At 47.3% G+C, this 13,284-nt stretch overlaps 1 protein-coding gene across 1 annotated transcript in view; it reads left to right on the forward strand.

Moving 5' to 3' along the window:
- Positions 1-11,946: 11,946 nt before the first annotated feature.
- Positions 11,947-13,284, forward strand: part of JAK2 (Janus kinase 2) — an 83,284-nt gene continuing 81,946 nt past the window's right edge. Inside the window, exons 1-2 of the mRNA XM_081176196.1 lie at positions 11,947-12,245; positions 12,748-12,828. The gene's annotated coding sequence lies outside the window, so the exon portion shown is untranslated. The remainder of the gene's footprint in view (positions 12,246-12,747; positions 12,829-13,284) is intronic.

The following is a 13,284-nucleotide window of genomic DNA, read 5'->3' on the forward strand; positions in this document are numbered from 1 at the left end:
CCACATTTTTCGCTCTATAAGACACACCAGACCACAAGACGCACCTAGTTTTTGGAGGAGGAAAACAAGAAAAAAATTATTCTGAATCTTAGAAGCCAGAACAGCAAGAGGAATCGCTGCGCAGTGAAAGCAGCAATCCCTCTTGCTGTTCTGGCTTCTGGGATAGCCGCGCAGCCTGCGTTCACTCCATAAGATGCACACACATTTCCCCTTACTTTTTAGGAGGGGAAAATTGAGTCTTATAGAGCAAAAAATACGGTATATATGTGGCGCTGCCGTCACAGTCAGATCCAGCACAGGAGAAGCTTCATTGCCTTCTCACACTGTGGCACAAAGGCATGTGGTAAAATGATTTTTTTTCCAGGGGGGCATCGATACAGTTCCTTGGCAAGGGCAGAAGGCGCCCTAGATATGCCTCTTGCTTCCAGTCCCAGTACTCCTGGCTCCCATCACCTGAGGCAATTGCTTCATTTTGCATCACCGAAAGAAAAGGCTGGCTTTTAGAGTTTTTGAAACTTGCGAGACTGGTTTTACAAGAAGCGAGCGGTAGGAAATAAATTAGTGCATGCATCCTGGGGAGGAATGCAGATGCTAACTTGCCTTCTAAAAAACAGAACGGATGTGCAGTGTCCTCTATATTGCTGTATATGGCTTGTATCCCTGCTTGACACCAAATGAGGATGATGAGTCTTCCCTGGTATTTAACACCACAAGTTGCTGCTGGCTTTTCTCACTGTAGATGAGTCTTCATCATCTTCTTCTTCTTCTTCTTCGACCACTCGTAGCTGAGTAAGATTGTCTTCCACAAACACGGTTTTAACAGTGAGTCCGTAAGTTGACAGTGTAGGCCAATTCTGGATCCACACGTCCTTCCACAGTGAGGACATAGGTTTCCGGGTGGGAGTTGATGAAGGTGAGGGTTTGCCAATCGTGGCTTCCTCTTAGCACGTTTCTCTCTTTTGACCTGAGTTCGAGCGTCTTCAAAGCCCATGACACCTTTGGTAAAGGCTGTTCTCCAATTGGAGCGCTTGCAGGCCAGTGTTTCCCAGTTGTCGGTGTTTATACTACATTTTTCAAGATTTGCTTTGAGTGAGTCTTTAAACCTCTTTTGTTGACCACCGGCATTACGCTTTCCATTTTTAAGTTCGGAATAGAGTAGTTGCTTTGGAAGACAATAATCAGGCATCCGCACAACATGACAAGTCCAACGAAGCTGATGTTGAAGAATCATTGCTGCGACACTGATGAGCTTTGCTTCTTTCAGTACACTAGTATTTAACACCACAAGTTGCTGCTAGCTTTTCTCTCTGTAGATGAGTAGCATTTTGTTCGCTTCCTGAAGCATACAGGTTACATGGCATTACATCGCTGCTGCAGAAAACTGTTCATGCACCTGTGTGCTACGTGCAACTTGTTCAGTTATAGTTGCACTAATACAAGCACTTTTTTGTTGTTGCTGAAAACCATTAATTTAAACGGCTCTACTCTGAGCAGAACTTAGTTGGATACAATCCTCTCTGCTCAGTTCATTAACTTTGTTCCACTCTAAGATGAGAAGTTCGGTGCAGGCCAGATCAGATAACTGAAAAGGAGGTACCTTTCGCCTAGTTAAATTGCCAGGCCCCTATTTAATACAAAAAAGGCTACGGTTGTTACAGTGGTAAGCTGAAAAACATGAGGAAATGGTTGGATCATACCCCAGCTCACTGTAACTACATTGTGATGCATTGCCCATAGGGATATTGTAGCAATCTGCCGGTCTGAGAGTGTTAAAAGTTCATAGGCATGTGCAGTTATATGTACCCCTATCATGTCTTGTCTTCATTCCAAGGCAGTTACCGTGTCATGAAAATAAAACCACCACTTAGCTGCAGGACAAGAGTACAAAATTTTAACGGCTGGACAACAATATGTGCTTGTTTTCGGTCATTCTAGCTATAGACAAAACTGGCTGGCTATAACTCAAAACCTTTATTGCAAAACTCTGGAAGCCTAAAGCAATCGAAAGGATTAGCTAGGTCAAAGTACTGACTGCATTTTCCTTTGCAGGTAAATACATCAGTAAATACTTCTTTGCACTGCTTCTGGGAAAGGCAAGCCCAGCGGCTTCTGCAGCCTGCCCTTAGGGTAGAACTGTCTCTTGGCTATAAGCTGTGCACTTGTTTATCCCATGGGTGTTGTTTTTCCTCAAAGGAATGCTCATTTTTTCCACGTGCAGAAGTTACTGGTGGTTTCAGGTTGAGTGGTGGACAAGGGAAATATACCCTTTTGTTTTTTCCGTTTTTTGTTTTTTCCCAAGAGGAGGTTTTTATTTTATTTTATTATTTTATTTTTCCAAAGATCTTTATTGAAACTTAACATATATACATAATAACAAAAATTCCCAATGATTCCCTCACATAAAATATAATAGCTAAATTACAACAGCTGCATAATTATACACTTAATTATAAAACCCACCACCCACCTTCTACTTCCCTCCACAGCAATTCGACTTCTTTATATTTCTTTCTACCTTCCCCCCCCCTTGCATTCTATAATACATTATTTTTGTTAAATTCTGATTTTTTCCTTCTTTCTTTATTGGTTTTGTTATTGCTTACATTTTTTTATTCTACGCCTATTTGCATGTCATTTTTAGAACAACATTTTGACATATAATCTTTGAAATACTTCCACTCCATTCTTAACTTTTGATTGGATTGATATCTTATAATTGAAGTTAATTTTGCCAATTCTATATACTCACTTAATTTACAAATCCATTAAATGGAAATCTAAGGACACACCAGCAAAGGAAGAGTGGATTTGTAAATTGTGAGAGATGCCCTTTCAATGCCAAGGAGATGAGGAGCTACACAACTTTTAGAAGACATCTGAAGGCAGCCCTGGATCAGGAAGTTTTTAATGTTTGACGTTTTGTTATGTTTTTGTATGTGTTGGAAGCTGGCCAGAGTGGCTGGGGCAACACAGCCAGATGGGTGGGGTATTATTATTCCAGCTCTTTCTCAGTAGTTTCCCCTTGAGGTAAAAATAATAATAAAGGTAAAGGGACCCCTGACCATTAGGTCCAGTCGTGACCAACTCTGGGGTTGTGGCGCTCATCTCGCTTTATTGGCCGAGGGAGCCGGCGTACAGCTTCCGGGTCATGTGGCCAGCATGACTAAGCCACTTCTGGCGAACCAGAGCAGCGCACGGAAATGCTGTTTACCCTTCCACCGGAGCGGTACCTATTTATCTACTTGCACTTTGACGTGCTTTTGAACTGCTAGGTTGGCAGGAGCTGGGACTGAACAATGGGAGCTCACCCTATCGTAGGGATTCAAACCGCCGACCTTCTGATCGGCAAGGCCTAGGCTCTGTGGTTTAACCCACAGCGCCACCTGCGTCCCAAAAATAATAATACAGGGATCCAAATCTTTTTACTGAAGGAAAAACTGTCAAGAACAATGGAGATAAGGGAATACTAGGGGCTGGTCTCCTGCTCATGTCACCTGCCACCCCCGCAAAACCCCCTCACCAACCCCCCCATCCCTTCAGCCACCAGCCCCCTCCAACCCTCCCACTTTCAGTCTGCCCCCTACCGTTAACCCATTCTTTTTTAACGTCATGCTGTTATAGATCCCAAGGCCTCTGCCTCCAAATCAGGTGCATCTGGGCATTACTTGGAGGGAAGGAAAGTCTGGAAATGCATGGAGGGACAGATTTCCCCTCTGCCCCCTTAGACCATCTCTCCTGAGGAGATGGCAGCTGTCAGGAGTGCGTGCAGGAGCCAGGCCCTGTGACCAGTAAGACTTTGCAGGACTGGGGCCACCCTAAGTTTGTTCTGAAGAGGCAAGGCGCGGCCTCACAGGTGAGGCCGATTGGTTACTCACAGCACCTGGTGGCAAGAGCCGGGAAGGGATATAAGGTCAGCATTTCCCTTCAGCTCTGCCACAGCAACACGCTTTCTGCCTTGCTGCATTTGGCTTCTTGCTTCCTGATCCTTGAACCTCGGCTTCTTGACTCCTTGCTTCTTGATCTTTGGACCCTTGACTTCGTGACCCCTTGCTTTCTGTGCTGGTCCCGGGGGTAAGGTACCGTGAGTGTAGCAGAGTCCACACGAAGCGGGGCGAGGTCCGATGCAGAGAGACGGGCGGGGAACAGGAACGCTGGAACAGAAGGCTGTGCAGGTAACAGGAACACCGGATGGTCGGGAACAGGAGGCCGAGCAGGGAACAGGAGTACTGGATAGTCAGGAACAGGAAGCCGAGCAGGGAACAGGAGTACCGGTTAGTCAGGAACAGGAGGCCGAGCAAGGATCAGGATCACAGGAAGGTCCGAAGCCAACAACGACGTTGCTCCCGCAACCTGGGGCCGGGATGAGTGGGCTTTTATCCTCTTCTAAGGTCAGGGGCGGTCCCGACCCCCAGGAGCCCCGCCTACTCTGGCCTTAAGGCGAGCACTCCTCCTGGGGGCAACTAGTTCCCTTCGCCTCTCTGCCCTAAGCCTCTGCAGATCAGGAGAGGCCGAAGGGTTACTGGGCCCTGGAGGAGGCTCACCTGTGGCCACTGAGTCATCAGGCTCCTCTGGGGCCAGGAGGACTTCACCTGGGGCCAGCTCCTGCTGCACTGCCACAGGTGCAGGCTCTTCAGCCTCTAGGCCTTGCCCCAGTTCAGCCGGCCCTGGAGGCGGGGACTCCTGTGCAGGCTGGGATTCCTCTGTTTCATCCTCCGAATCGGAATCCCAGGCCATCACACTTTCGGACCCTTGGCTTCTTGACTCCTGGCTCTCTGACCCTCGGACTCTTGGCTTTCGGACTCCTGGCTTCTGGACTCCTGTTCCTGCTCCCACCCTGCCATCTTGCCCCTGGTCCCGACGTCCCCAGCCGGGACTTCGATCGCCCGTGAACCGGACGTTGACACAGCCCAGGCAAGCCATTCCCTTTAGACCACCTCCTGGAGAGCTGTGGAGGCTGAGGTCACGACAGGCCTGGGCAGCTTCTCAGCGCCTGCCCTGCTCGCAGGAGAATGGCATCTTTGGTGAGGTGGCAGCAACAGGAAGCGGGCAGGAGAGCTGAGGAGCTGCCCCAGCCTTTTGTGGCCCTTCCTCTGTAGTTTGCCTGGGCTGACTGCCACCACCCTCCGATGCTTCTATGATGGGCTGGCAGTTCTCTGAAGGCTGTTGTCCTGCTGTACTTCATGGTGCCACCTGTCTGTGGCCAGGTGAACTGCAGGGTGATGACACTCTTAAGATTTTATTATATTGGGGGTATCCAACCTTTTTGAGTCCACAGCTCCCTTGGGCAACTACATTCTTCCTGGGGCTGCCCTGTAGTGAAATGCACTCCGAGCCTCGGGAGCCTAGTTACGTCACCCCTTGCCTGCAGAGCCAGGAGCCCCTCACCCCTTTTCGAACACTTTCTGTTGTGGAGTGCTGCTCAACCTCCTCTCCTCTCCCCTCTCCTTGGGAGTCCTCCCAGCAGCCACTACAACCACCCCTGATCTCTGAGCTGTCCTCTCCCCTGCCCCAGAGAGGGGTGCCTCCTCACAGCACCCCAGAGGCACATGGGACAAGGATGCACCCAGCCTTAGTGGCCTGACAGAGACTGGCCAAAGGTGAACGTGAGGAAGCACAAGGAAGGCCATTGTGGCACCTGCCTGGCATCCCACTTGTCTGTCTGTCCATTCCCAACAGCAGGGGCTGGCTGGCTGGGCTCCCTCACCCCCTTTCTTGCTTACTCCGACGCCACCTCAGCTCCTGGCAACCAGGACCCCCTGGCCAGCCCCAGAGGCATTATTTGCCAGGGGTGTTTGTAGCCAGGGCTGCTGCAAAAAACAACCACACAATGCTTTCAGAGGCAGAGATGTGAGAGGGCATCAGAGGAGGGAGGGGACGAAAGAGGGACAGAGGTCAGTGTTTCCCACAGCACCCCTGACTATCATTCAATGCACCCTAGGGTGCCACGACACACTGGTTGGAAACCACTACATTATATCATAACACATTTCCGCCTCTCTGTCCCCCCCCCCCAAAGAGCATTAATGGGGGATGAATTCAATCCTTTCTTCTACCACTTATTTTCCCAATTCACACCTCCCCCACTTGCTATTTGGGAGGGGGCGAGCGAGATGTGTTCATGCTAGTAAGCTCACCCTTGCCGCGCTTCAAAAGTTTCTCCAAACAACCTGCCGCTCGTGTTCTGCCTCTTGCAATTTTCCGCTCTGGCAAGGCATTCCCTGTCTTTTTATGGAGGAGTTTTGCGAGCCATCGGAGGATTTCCCAATCGCCACTATCAAAACTATCTGACGTGAGCCCCACCCGCTGCCCTCTGCGCCATTAGGCATTGTTAACACAAAAGTTGGCTTTGGCTAAGTATTGGCTCATCAGTCTTGCTCAACGTGGTGTGATGAGAGAGCACCACCGTGTTTTCCGAAAGAGGGCATCGCCATTTTAAGAACTCTAGAAGGGATATGCGGACTGACATGTGAATGGCTCTGGTAAAGGGCTTCATACGACACCCCCCTCCTCCTTATGAACATGTAACAGGGCAGAAGGATTTTCCTTACCAGTCACATTCCCCACAGGCTAGCCACACACTTCACTGGGAATCACACACTCACAGGTCTCATGGCGAGTAGACCAAGACAGCAGGATGAAAAGAATGTATACGGATGACTGGAAAGGATACGTAGAATATCTGAAGAATCATTGTAAACACATTAAAATGTTCACAGTGTTAGAATAAATTCAGCAAGAAATATTTTGATAGGAAACGAGAATGGGGGGGGGGAATCGACTGTGTAGCAGAAAAGAGTTAATAAAATTAATAATAATAATAATAATAATAATAATAATAATAATAATAATAATAATAATAATAATAATTAATATATTATTTATACCTCGCTCATATGGCTGGGTTACGCCAGCCACTCTGGGCAGCTCCCAACTGAATATTAAAAACACAATACAGTGGTACCTCTGGTTACATACACTTCAGGTTACAGACTCCGCTACCCAGAAATACTACCTCGGGTTAAGAACTTTGCTTCAGGATGAGAACAGAAATCGCGCAGTGGCAGCAGCAGGAGGCCCCGTTAGCTAAAGTGGTGCTTCAGGTTAAGAACAGATTTAGGTTAAGAACGGACCTCCGGAACGAATTAAGTACGTAACCAGAGGTACCACTGTACAGCATAACAACAACAATAACCATGGATGGGGGGGGGTAGCGAAGGGAAGTGATGATAAATATATGTTTTGTATTTGGACTTGAAGTTATCTGTTTAAATTTGTTTAAAAACTCAAAGGGATATTTTTTTCTTAAGGAAACCCTCTAAGGCTATAGTGTTTTACCATGGGTTTTGAGATTATGTGGGGCTTGCAAACGAAATATAAAAAGCACAATTGTGTGCATGTTTACTCAGGAGCAAGTCCCACCGTGTTCGATGGCGCTTATTCCAGATTCGTTTAGTGTGGAATATAGAAGTGCTTTGGCATTTAGAGCTCAGAAACTGCAGGGTCCCCCCCCCCCCCGCTTAAATTCAGAGACTTAAGTGCAATTTTTGCCCGAGTCAGAATGGTGGCCTTTGCTTTGTGACACTCAGGATATTTGTGGGAAAGGATGCGGAATAATGTGTGCCTAATGTCAAAGCCCAAATATCAACATATATGTAAATGGAAAGCTGCCACGAAAGCCCAGTATGGTCACATTTCAGTTCAGAAGATGCAAACTCTTCAGGGCTCTTGGATGTTATTTAAAGCCATGATAAAAGAAGCTCGGATACTGGTTTCATTGCCTGATATGAATGTAGCTCTGCTTGCTTTGTCTTTTCTCATCCTTGGAGTTTCTAGGAGCCTTTCCAGGCAATGTGGCTCTCCAAAAAAGTATATTTTTTCTTGAGACGACCTTCAGTTGACTACCTCACATGTTGAGGGAAGGATTGGCTTTATATACCCACCAGTTATACTCACACATACCAACATATGCACCAGTGGCATCAGTATAAAAGGGCTGTATACACACACACTTTTATGCATGACAGAAATTGATAAGCAAATGAATTAGAAGAGTCCTGCTTCCTTTCTTTATCAGTCAGTGCAGGAGATAGAAAGATTCGGTATCATTCCCCTTTCTTGGCACACATATCAAGCTTTTCTCCAATTGGTCAGAACAAAAGTCTGATCTGTGATCATTTCTGTTGAGATCCAGGTAACGTATGTTTTTCAGTTTTTCCCTCACAGTCATGAGGGCTAGAAACTTACTGGTACCTTATTAAAGATGAACACTTGGAAACCGAGCCACATTCTACCAGGGCAAATGGTAGAAATCTTTCAGACCTTTACTGGATTTCTAACTGTTTGTTAACCCAACCATTGCCCTTGCCCTTGGAGTCTTTTTTGTTCCTAAATGGAGAGTAAAAACCGTAACTTTTAGATTATTGCATGATATATTTAGTACATCAGATCACTAGGTCGTGCACCTAAGTGTTGTATGCTGGTCACCCCTACTCACAGACTTTCAGTCTTGTTGGAATGGAACCACGACAGACGAGTAGCAGGTGTCATTGAGAGGCGTCTGCCGGGGCGAGCCCCGGGAACTCTCTTTTATTGAATGTTACAAACATTGCCACAGGTGTGCTTGTGGCTGATTGGTTGATACAAACACAAAGCAACTTGTTGCTGATTGGTTAACATAAGTACAAGGCGGGAATTACATGTGAACATTAATCACCGATAGATTAAAGGCTGGGAAACGAAGCTGGAACTAGACAGGCATGAAACCTCCTAATTAAATTATAACTAAAGATTGATATAGCATGACTAAAACAATTACTAATGATTGATCATAACATGAAAGAATATAATAATTGAATTCCGTAGATGTCGTCAGCTGTGTATTAACTACAGGTCATAGTGTTTTTCATGAACTTAGCAATGAGGGAATGTCTTGGTCTTTGGAACAAGTTGTGCAGTGTGTGCAGAAGCAGGGAAAAGCTTATAAGCAAGACTTCCCAGAATGCAAGAGAAAAGAAGCAATGCTTCCCCATAATGCAACAGTTATGTGCAGAAAGAGAACTTCCCTTTACAGTCTAAAGCTAGACACAAGTGTTTATATCCAATGTGGGCACAAGCAGAATTCCCCTTCCTTTCCTCTCTGTTGTAGCCTCCCAAAAGTAGGTACTCTGAAGGGACCCCAGCTCTCCATAGCAGATTTGGGGGTCAAATTTATTTATACCCCACCCTCTCTGGCCAGGGCCAGGCTCAGGGAAAAAAAGTTAAAATACTCCTTAAAATACAGCTTAAAATGCAGCCTCATTTTAGTAGTAGCCCATAGATCAAGACCATAAAGGGAGGAAACATCAGATATTCTCCCAAGCCAGCTATCCATAGGAAGATTTATATACCAAATCCCATATAAGGGGTCAGAGTGATTCTAAGCCGAAGGCCAGGCGGAACAGCTCCATCTTGCAGGCCCTGCGGGTAGATGTCAAGTCGCGCAGGGCCCTAGCTTTTTGTGACAGAGCGTTCCACCAAGTCGGGGCCAGTACTGAAAAGGCCCTGGCCCCAGTTGAGACCAGTTTAACCTCCTTGAGGCTCGGGGCTCCAAAGTGTTGTTATTTATGGACCTTAAGGTCCTCCGTGGGGCATACCAGGAGAGGCGGACCTGTAGGTACAAGGGTCCTAGGCCGCATAGGGCTTTAAAGGAGGAGGGAGGAGAATAAGAAGCAGCTCTGAGGTGTGAGCAGGAATCTATTCCAGATGAGCACCACTGGATATCACCCAAGACACATTCCAGAGAAGAAGAATCTTAGAATTGTAGAGTTGGAAGGGACCACGAGACTCATCTAGTCTAGGGCTGCCACATTCCCAAAAGTGAAAATCCAGACAAAGTTGATTATTATTATTTTGGTCAAAAGTTGTTTGGGTTTTTTGGGGGGACACATCTAGCCCCCCCCCAATTTATTCAGTGGGGCTCAAACCCATGACCTTGAGATTAAGAGTCTCATGCTCTATCAACTGAACTAGGAAAGAATGTGGGACCAAGTGAAAAAAGGTCTGGTACTTGTATGTAACAGCATTCATTAAAATTTAGGATGAATGATTCTGTTTCTTGCTGGAGGGTTTCTGCTATAGAATAGCTAAGCCCTTTTAAACGCTCATTTCTGTTCCCTGTGGGAGTGCTTTCTTTACAGCGACTCTGTATTAAAACAGCTTCCCAAAAATCCTGTCCTGACTTGAGGAATTATTTTTGAACTAGACCTATTAGGGTGGTTCCATCAGCTTCACTGCCAGGAAAGAAACACAATAGCGATCTTCTGTTCGAATGATCAGTCGCATTTGATTGGAAGCTCGACTTCTCATTTCCTCTGAGCTTTCAATCTGCGCAGAATGTCTTGTTCTGAGTCTAGAGAAGGTGGGCCTGGGAGTTTTGTACTCCATGAAGCAGGAGCAGAATGCATCCAAATGCTTTTTAAATCTCTTCCAAGTGAAGGAAAGCAGGCCTTTGTGAATTAGGGATACCAGCAACGATGGCTTGGAGACAAATGACGCTGGCAATGTAATGCTCAGGCTAAGGGCTGATTCACAGAGGTTTCAAAGCAACTGTGCTATATAATAATAATAATAATAATAATAATAATAATAATAATAATAATAATAATTTATTATTTGTACCCCGCTCATCTGTGCTATAGCTCCCATAACATGTTCTTATGGTAAAGTAAGACATGTAGGAGTACAGTGGTACCTCTGGTTACATACGCTTCAGGTTACAGACTCCCCTAACCCAGAAATAGTACCTCGGGTTAAGCATTTTGCTTCAGGATGAGAACAGAAATTGCGTGGCGGCAGTGGGAGGCCCCATTAGCTAAAGTGGTGCTTCAGGTTAAGAACAGTTTCAGGTTAAGAACGGATCTCTGGAACGAATTAAGTACGTAACCAGAGGTACCACTGTACATTTTGTACAGTTGCCCCTAAACCAGTGTGCTGAAAATTTAGGTGCAATGTGCCCCATGGAACCTAACTGAACAAACATACCGATTCTCAGAAGTTTAAGTAGAATGATTTAGATCTACGCCTCTGCCGAAAAATTGCATTTCTAAATAACTTACTCTACATGAGCTTCCGGTGGGTTCTAATAACATTTCATGGCCCCATGGACCAGAGCACACCAGGCACTCCTGTCTTCCACTGCCTCCCGCAGCTTGGTCAAACTCATGTAAGTACAGTCATACCTCATTTTACGTCCGCTTCGTGTTACATTCTTTCAGGTTACATTCCGCGGCGACCCGGAAGTACCAGAAAGGGTTACTTCCGGGTTTCGCCGCTCGTGCATGCGCAGAAGCACAAAATGACGTCACGCGCATGCGCAGAAGCAGTGAATTGCGACCCGTGCATGCGCAGACGTGCCGCTGCGGGTTGCGCTCTTTTCATGTTGCGATCGGGCCTCCGGAAGGGATCCCGTTCGCAACCAGAGGTACCACTGTAGCTTCGAGAACACTGTCCAACCATCAATAATAGAATACTGAATAGTATAGTTTTTGTAAAATATGCAAGGGTTTATGATACGCAAAATGAACCATGGAAAGAGAAGAACGGAAGTCACTGATATCTTAAGGATGTAAAAAATGAGTACTTTAAATTGTAGAAAAGAAAATTTAATAAAAAATTATATTTTATAAAGAAGAAGAGGACGTCCCGAGAAATCTTGGAGGCATCGGGGTCGCGGGGGCGCATCTCGCAAGGTGACCATCGGGTCGCTCTGACCAGCTCCGACCTCGCGTTCCCTTTCACCCGAGGCTCCGCCTCTCCGAGTGGATCGCTCTCCCCGCTCCGACGTCGGGCGTGGGCGGCGCGGCTCCTCCCCGGGGCGGCCGCTGCCGTGCGCCCCTGCCTCTCCTGGAGAGCCCGTGCGTCGTGACGCAGCTGGCGAGCGCGTCCGGAGCGCAGGCCCTTCGCCGCGTCCAGCGCCGTCTCGGTCCCGAGCGGAGGAGGCGCCTCTCTTCTCCTCGCTCCCCAGCGCCGCCGGGCGAAGCGACAGGGAAGAGGCGGGCGGCGGAGAGAGAGGCGGACCCGCCCGGGCGCGCTCTGCGGCGCGCGCCAAGCAGCTGGCCCGCCCCGACGCGCGTCGCTTCGTCTCCGGCTGCTTCCTCCTTGCCTGCATGTAGCGGGGGGAGCCGGAGGGAAACCTCGGCTTCCTTTGCAGCGCCGCCGTCGCGGCGGGGAGAGTCGGTGGCCAGCTCCCCACGCGCCCGTTTCCCGAGGTATTAGCTCCCGGTCCTTCTCCAGGGGCGGCGTTGCGCCCGGGCGCCTTGCTGCGCTTTCGCTTCCCCGGTGGGGCGAGTTTGGGGGCGCAGCGGAGGGTTTGCTGCCTGGTGGGAGTGGGGAGGAAAGGATAGGTTAAAGAAAGCGTTGGTGGGGTTGTTACTCCGGCCTCTCTCTCTCTTTTCTTTCTTTCTTTCTTTCTTTCTTTCTTTCTTTCTCTCTCTCTCTCTCTCTCTCTCTCTCTCACTCCCTCCTTTTGAAACCACAAAAGCAAAACTAATTTTACGCAGGAAACTTCGGGCGGGCTGGGCTTCCTTCCACCCACCCAGAGAAATTCCCTTCCCAGATACGAATGAAACCAAAGTGCAACCCTATCAAAACGGGGTGGATCGCTTGGGATATTAAGAGTTATGAAGGCCAGGGTTGTAATCCACCCCCTCCCCATTATTTCCCCCCTTCTATTAAAATAATATTAATGAAATATAATAATTCTCTATTTAGGCTGTAGTTGCAGTCTGAGGTAGAAAGATGTGAACTCTTTCCTCGTGGACAAGAAGAGGCCTTTCTTCCACCTTGCCGATGGTGTGTATTCTTATTTTTTAAAAAACTTTTTGGGGGGTGGGAATCGGTGTTTAAGTAATGCACCTTCAAAATATGGTTAAAGGGTTGAGGAGATTTCCCTCACGTGCCTATTGTGTTTCAGCTAAGGGGTAATTATTGTAGTCCTAGTGCATATCATTATGTTATGGTTTGATTTTGTGCTTTCTCTTTCGCAGCATGGAACTTGTTTTCCAGCTGCTAGTCTGCTTCTTAAGAAGGAAAGATTGTGTGGGTTGTTGGGGAAGGGGAGATCTGGGGCAGAGAACTTTTTATCTGGGGTGGGAAGGAGTAATGAAATGTTCAGTTTCAGTAACAGAAGCCAGTGAGGCTGTTTAGCTCTCCATCCTCTTACTTGAACACTCCAACTTTCCCTTTGACATTCCTGAATTGTAGCTTTAGGAAAATAATGGAGGGTGAAGGAAATGATAAATACCAGTA

Source organism: Podarcis bocagei (assembly GCF_964188305.1).
Source record: "Podarcis bocagei genome assembly, chromosome: 17".
Taxonomy (NCBI): domain Eukaryota; kingdom Metazoa; phylum Chordata; class Lepidosauria; order Squamata; family Lacertidae; genus Podarcis; species Podarcis bocagei.